At 48.1% G+C, this 7,491-nt stretch overlaps 1 long non-coding RNA gene across 1 annotated transcript; it reads left to right on the top strand.

Annotated features, from left to right (window-relative positions):
- Positions 1-4,808: 4,808 nt before the first annotated feature.
- On the top strand, positions 4,809-5,989 carry LOC116272736. The gene is made up of 2 exons (XR_004181325.1): positions 4,809-5,226; positions 5,916-5,989. It is a non-coding gene; the product is annotated as an uncharacterized LOC116272736 (long non-coding RNA).
- The last annotated feature ends 1,502 nt before the right edge of the window (positions 5,990-7,491 follow it).

Raw genomic sequence — 7,491 nt, 5'->3', positions numbered from 1 at the left:
TGCTTGTTTAGCCACTAGTGGGCAGTGAAATTGGCTTAATGGGTCATGATCAGTATTTCCTGGAAAAATGATGTAGAAAATTCCACACGGCACTGCATATAATGAGTTAGAATGTGTTGTGCAAAGGTTTTCCATTCAACATGTGGGTACGTGAACTGCAGTCACAAAATAAAAGATATCTCGGCTGGGTGCAGTGGCTCACCTCTGTAATCCCAACACTTTGGGAGGCTGAGGCGAGCGGCTCACTTGAGGTCAGGAGTTCAGACCAGCCTGGCCAATATGGTGTCTCTACTAAGAATACAGAAATTAGCCGGGCATGGTGGCATGTGCCTGTAATTCCAGCTACTCGGGAGGCTGAGGTAGGATAATCACTTACCCGGGAGGCAGAGGTTGCAGTGAGCCGAGATCGTGCCACTGCACTCCAGCCTGGGCAACAGATCGAGACGCTGTCTCAAAAATAAACAAATAAATACATAAATACATAAAGAAACAAAATAAAAGATATCTCTTGTGGGTCACTATTTTAAAAAAATTTAAAGCCATTGCTCAAAACCACAATTTTCTCCTCTCATATTTTCTCTCTCAGACAAGCCTGTGCAGCCTTGGACTGTTTTGCCCTAAACAAGAAGAAATCTACAAGGAAAGGAAGAAATGTAGGAGAGAGTCCAGATTCCAGTGAGACTCAGGCCTCACTCTAACCAGCTCATGGCCTGGAAACTTTCCTCCCTTCTACATTTTCTTGTCCAGGGTAAGCACAGGTGCAGAGGAAAATGACCATCCCTGGTCACACGCAGTGGCTCACGCCTGTAATCCCAGCACTTTGGGAGACTGAAGCAGGAGGATCGCTTGAGCCCAGGAGTTGAAGACCAGCCTAGGCAACATAGCAAGACCACATCTCTAGAAAAAAAAAAAAAAACTCCCCAAATTAACCAGGTGTGGTGGCGCATGCCTGTTGTCCCAGCTACTCAGGAGGCTGAGGTGGAAGGATCACTTGAGCCTGGGAGGTGGAGGCTGCAGTGAGCTGTGATTGTGTCACTGTACTCCAGTCTGGGCAACAGAGTGAGACCTTGTCTCAAAAAAAAAAAAAAAAATAAAAATAAATAAATAAATAAATAAATAAATAAAAAGGAAAAGAAAATAACCCTGGAGGGGTGCTACTCCTCCTCACTCCTTTTGCCTCTCCTCCTCTCATCTGTTCTCTTCCCCTTTTTCCTTCTCCCATCTTCTCTCCTCCCCTCCCGCCTTCCCGTCTCTTCATCTCCTTTTCATCAGACTTGGAAGGCAGCAGTCACATTGACTGAGTTTGTCATGTACCGTATGGTCTGAAGCATGTCATTCAACTTTTCTCAGACTCAGATTTCTCAGCAATAAAATGGGGAAGTTATTTGTAAGGTGGCATAGATGATTAAATGGGAGCATGTATATGAAGTATTTCAGCCCGGTGCCTGGCATGCAGTGGGTGCTAAGAATGACAGTAGCTGACTTGTAATGACAGTAGCTGGCTACTGGCTACTGTGTAAAGTACTGCAGCTTCTATGCATTGGCACGATTTAGTCCTCACAATGAGCTATGCAGGAGCTGGGAAATGAGCTAAGGCAGGAGAATCGCTTGAACCTGGAAGGCAAAGGTTGCGGTGAGCTGAGATCGTGCCATTGCACTCCAGCCTGGATAACAAGAGCGAACCTCCATCTAAAAAAAGAGAGAAGGAGGAAGAGGATAAGGATAAGTTCTGAAAATATGAATGAGGATGTCTAAATTGTATTCAGTGGTGATTTTTCCCCCCTTTTTAAAAAAAAGCCTTTGGGCCGGGCACGGTGGCTCACGCCTATAATCCCAGCACTTTGGGAGGCCGAGGTGGGCGGATCACCTGAGGTTGGGAGTTCAAGACCAGCCTGACCAACATGGAGAAACCCCGTCTCTACTAAAAATACAAAAATTAGCGGGTGTGAGAGGTGGCACATGCCTGTAATCCCAGCTACTTGGGAGGCTGGGGGCAGGAGAATCGCTTGAACCTGGGGCGGGAGTTGGTGAGGCCAAGTTCCGCCACCCTTGAGCCAGCCACATGGAGCAGCAAAACTCCGTCCTCAGGAAAAAAAAAAAAAAAAAAAAAAAAAAGCCTTTCTGGTTCCTTGGGAAAATGATTTATATTTTTCTATATCACTGTAACATTATACAAGACCGACGATTAGAAAATATGATTTAAACATTTTTATTCACTTCCTGACTGTTTAACCTTGGACAAGGTACCAAACCTCTCTGTGCCTCTGTTTTCTGATCTGTAAAATAGAGGTACAGTAATAATCCCTACCCACAAGGTTGCTTTGGATAAATGATTGATTTTTTTTTTTTTGAAACAGAGTCTTGCTCTGTCGCCCAGGCTGGAGTGCAGTGGCCGGATCTCAGCTCACTGCAAGCTCCACCTCCCGGGTTTACGCCATTCTCCTGCCTCAGCCTCCCGAGTACCTGGGACTACGGGCGCCTGCCACCTCGCCAGGCTAATTTTTTGTATTTTTTAGTAGAGATGGGATTTTACCGTGTTAGCCAGGATGGTCTTGATCTCCTGACCTTGTGATCGCCTCCCAAAGTGCTAGGATTACAGGCTTGAGCCACCGCGCCCGGCCATGACTTGATATTTTTAATTAATTTTTTTAGAGACGGAGTTGCAGTCTGTGGCCCAAGGCTGGAGTGCAGTCTCATGATCAAAGCTCACTGCAGCCTCAGCCTCCTGTCCTCAAGTGATCCTCCTGCCTTGGCCTCCCAAAGTGCTGGTACTACAGGTGTGCAGCACCACACTGGACTTTTTTTTTTTTAATTTTAGAGACTGAAAATGTAGATCAATGCTTATACCTGTAGTATAAGCAGCATTTAATGATCTGACACTATTATTAACCCAACATCACAGATGAAGAAATTGAGGCTCATAAAGGCTTTGCCCACGATCATTCAGAGAAAGGAAGAGCCTAAATTTAGCATTTTAAAAACTGCAGCTTCACTTTAGGGGCACACATTTTAAGAGGATGCCTCGAGAACGTTTACATATGTATACACTGGTGATCAATATAAGGGCATTTCCAACACTTCAGAAGGTTCCCTGGGGTCTCCTCCCAGTCAATATCTTCCCCAAGTTAAACACTGTTCTGATTTTTCATGATAGATGTTTTGCTTTTCTGAATTTGATGTAAACAGAACCATTCAGTGTGTTTCTTTATTTGTTTCTTTATTTCAGCAATAGGGAAATGAAATGTTTCTTTGATTATCTGTGGACTCTGAATTTGAAGTCCATGTACTTCCAAGGTAGAAATGGCCTTCTTTTTTTTTCTTTTTTTTGTTTTTGAGACAGAGTCTCGCTCTGTTGCTCAGACTAGAGTGCAGTGGCACAATCTTGGCTCACTGCAACCTCTGCCTCCTGGATTCAAGCAATTCTCCTGTCTCAGCCTCCTGAGTAGCTGGGATTACAGGTGTGCGCCACTATTTTTAGTAGAGATGGGGTTTCACCATGTTGGTCAGGCTGGTCTCAAACTCCTGACCTCATGATCCACCCACCTTGGCCTCCCAAAGTGCTGGGATTACAGGCGTGAGCCACCGCGCCCGGCCGAAATGACCTTCTTTACCTTTTATCCTACACTGCCTACAATAACTACTTAGGACTGCTTTTTTGAGGGGGCAGGGTCTTGCTCTGTTGCCCAGGATGGAGTGCAGTGGTATGATCATAGCTCATTACAGCCTTGAACTCCTGGGCTCAAGCAATTCTTTCCATTCTTTCGCTTCATCCTTTCAAGTACCTGGGACCACAGGTATGTGTCATTGCATTGGACTATTTTATTATTATTATTTTTGAGACACAATCTCTCTCTGTTGCCCCAGGCTGGAGTGCAGTGGCGCGATCTCAGCTCACTGCAAGCTCCACCTCCTGGGTTCACGCCATTCTCCTGCCTCAGCCTCCCCAGTAGCTGGGACTACAGGTGCCCGCCACCACACTCGGCTAATTTTTTGTATTTTTAGTAGAGACGGGGTTTCACCGTGTTAGCCAGGATGGTCTCGATCTCCTGACTTCGTGATCTGCCCGCCTCGGCCTCCCAAAGTGCTGGGATAACAGGCATGAGCCACCGCGCCTGGCCTACTATTCTTATTTTTTGTAGAGACAGGGGTTCCACTATATTGCCCAAACTGATCTTGAACTCCTGACCTCAAGTGATCCTCCCACCTTGGCCTCCCGAAGTGCTGGGATTTCAGGCCTGAGCCACCGCACCTGCTGGTGTTTTTTGTTGTTGTTTTTTGTATTTTGTATTTGTTTTTTTTGAAACACAGTCTCTCTCTGTCGCCCAGGCTGGAGTGCAGTGAGGAGATCTCGGCTCACTGCAACCTCTGCCTCCCGGATTCAAGTGATTCTCCTGCCTCAGTCTCCCGAGTAGCTGGCATTACAGGTACCCGCCATCACGCCTGGTTAATTTTTGTATTTTTATTAGAGACGGAGTTCCCCATGTTGGCCAGCATGGTCTTGAACTCCTGACCTCAGATGGTCCACCCGCTTTGGCCTCCCGAAGTGCTGGGATTACAGGCGTGAGCCTCCACGCCGGGCTGTGCAGCTGCTCTGATTTCCCCCTCCCTCCTTTTCCTTCTTTGAACACGTCCCTGAAACGTAGCTGTCCATCAAGTCACCAATGGATTCTAACTGGCCAATTCTAGGCAAGGCTTGCTGGAACCGCCCCCCAGCCCCCATAGGAAGCAAATGATAGGGCACATGTATCAACTGGCTGGCCAATGGGAGGATGGCACCTTCTAGCCAGTCCACCAACAGGAGAGCATACTCCTGCCCTACCCAACTGCCTCTGCAGAGTAGCCTCGTGCCTTTGCAGTTTGACACCTTCCTTTTGTCCCAAGAAGGTCCCTTGGAAGCCACTTCAGGAAGGCAGGATGACAGGGCCTGATTCCCTTCATCCTGCCTGTGCCTGCCCCAAACCTCTGCTCCCCAGAGTAGATGGGAGGGGAGGTCTTTCTAAACAAAAATGATATCTATGTAAATATATGTAGTTTCAGCCTTGCGCCTGTTATTTCTTTTGTTTTCTTTTTTAATGGAACAACAATCGCTTTGGCTTTATTTTGTTTTTTCAAGGAATGTCATTTTAAAGTTCCAACTATCTTGACAACCCCCTCCCTTTTTCCAAGTTTTCGGTGCTGAGGAGAAACATCAACCTTCCTTTCTGTCTTCCAACCTGTCCCTTAGAGGTGAGGCCTGGGGAGAAGGGAGAGGTGACATAAGGTGGGCGGCGGGGGGGGGGGGCATGCAGAAGATGGAAAAGGGTGGAGTTTAAGAGTAGGAGGGGCTGGGTGCAGTGGCTCATGCCTGTAATCCCAGCACTTTGGGAGGCCAAGGCAGGCAGATCACCTAAGGCCAGGAATTCGAGATCATCCTGACCAACATAGTAAAGTCCTGTCTCTCTTAAAAACACAAATATTAGCCGGGCACGGTGGCGGGCACCTGTAATCCCATCTACTCAGGAGCCTGAGACACGAGAATTGCTTGAACCCGGGAGGTGGAGGTTGCAGTGAGCCAAGATCATGCTACCACACTCCAGCCTGGGTAACAAGAGCAAGACTGCATCTCAAAAAAAAAAAAAAAAAAAAAAAAACAAAGAAGAAGAAGAAGAAAAGAAAAGAAATTGTCTAAATTGGGTGTGTAAAACAAAAAATTAGGATAATTAGGATGTCAAATTGCCCCGGATGATGAATATTAGAAGAGTAATAAGGATGCAAAAGAGCTTAGAGAAGAGGTTTGCCTGGTGGCTTTGGATGGCCACAGATGGATGGGTCTCTTGGGCCTTGCCTCATTGGGGGTGAAGAAGGCTGCCGGGGGGTCTGAGGGCGTTGTGCGGAGGTGTTCTCATGGCCGTCTTTTTCTGCCTTCTTGGCTGCAGGCAGGCATGGCCCTGCTATTCGCAGGGGGTTGCGTCTTCTTCCCATTGTGCTTCACTGTCCTGCGCTGGGGCTTGCAGAACCACGCCAGCCTGCAGATGGAAAAACAAGAGGCTGTCCTGGTAGCATCCAAGTAAGAGGACCAGGGTGCGGGTGTCCTTCCTGGGGCCACGGCTGGTGGAACTGACCTCTTACTTTCAGGATGAGTTCGTGGTGAAAACAGAAGCAGAGTGTGGGGTGGAGCTGGGATTTGGAGTCAAAAGACACCAGCAGGCTGGGCACGGTGGCTCACGCCTGTAATTCCAGCACTTTGGGAGGCTGAGGCAGGTGGATCACCTGAGGTCAGCAGTTCAAGACCAGCCTGGCCAACATGGTGAAACCCGGTCTGAACTAAAAATACAAAAATTAGCCAGGTATGGTGGCAGGTGCCTGTAATCCCAGCTGCTCTGGAGGCTGAGACAGAAGAATCACTTGAACTCGGGAGGTGGAGGTTGCAGTGAGCTGAGATCATGCCACTGTACTCCAGCGTAGGCGACAGAGTGAGACTCTGTCTTAAAAAAAAAAAAAAAAGACACCAACAGTGGTGTCTTCTGTGAGTCATTTAATTTCTCTGAACTTCAGATCCCTCACTGGTAAATGGGCTTGATAATAACCCCCACTCTCCTTCATGGAGATGTTGTATGAAGATCATGTGAATCCGTGCCTGTAGAGCAGGGGCTGCAAACTCCTGCAGATAGTATGAGGGATGTGGGCTCTGTGGGGAGGATGTAGGCAGGAGGACTCACCTTCTCTGCTGAGGGCCTGTGCTGCTCGGCTCCAGCCGAGTTAGAACGTGGGCCAATGTTTTCAGTTATGATTCTTTGTCATTGTTGTTGTTGAGACAGGTCTTGCTCTGTTGCCTAGGCTGGAGTGCAGTGGCACTATCATGGCTCACTGCAGCCTTGAACTTCCAGGCTCAACCAATCCTCCTGCCATAGCTGGGACAACAGGAAATGCGCCACCACACCTGGCTAATTTTTTTTTTTTTTTTTTGTTGAAACAGGGTCTCACTATGTTGCCCAAGCTGGTCTTGAACTCCTGGGCTCACAGGATTCTCCCTTCTCAGCCTCCGAAGTGCTGGGATAACAGGCATGAGCCACTGTACCCGGCCTCTTCTTCTTTTGTTTTGAGACAGGGTCTCACTCTGTCACCCAGGCTGAAGTGCAGTGACACCACCATGACTCACTGCAGCCTTGACCTCCCTGACAAGTGATTCACCCTGAGAATCAGGCTGACTCCCAAGTTGCTGAGACTACAGATGTGCACCACCATGCCTGGCTAATTTTTGTACTTTTATTTATTTATTTATTTTGAGATGGAGTCTCGCTCTGCCGCCCAGGCTGGAGTGCAGTGGCCGGATCTCAACTCACTGCAAGCTCCGCCTCCCGGGTTTACGCCATTCTCCTGCCTCAGCCTCCCGAGTAGCTGGGACTACAGGCGCCCGCCACATCGCCCGGCTAGTTTTTTGTATTTTTTAGTAGAGACGGGGTTTCACCATGTTAGCCAGGATGGTCTCGATCTCCCGACCTCGTGATCCGC

The sequence above is a fragment of the Papio anubis genome, unplaced genomic scaffold, assembly GCF_008728515.1.
Source record: "Papio anubis isolate 15944 unplaced genomic scaffold, Panubis1.0 scaffold1778, whole genome shotgun sequence".
In the NCBI taxonomy this organism is placed as follows: Eukaryota; Metazoa; Chordata; class Mammalia; order Primates; family Cercopithecidae; genus Papio; species Papio anubis.
This window is presented reverse-complemented; position numbering and strand designations above follow the sequence as displayed.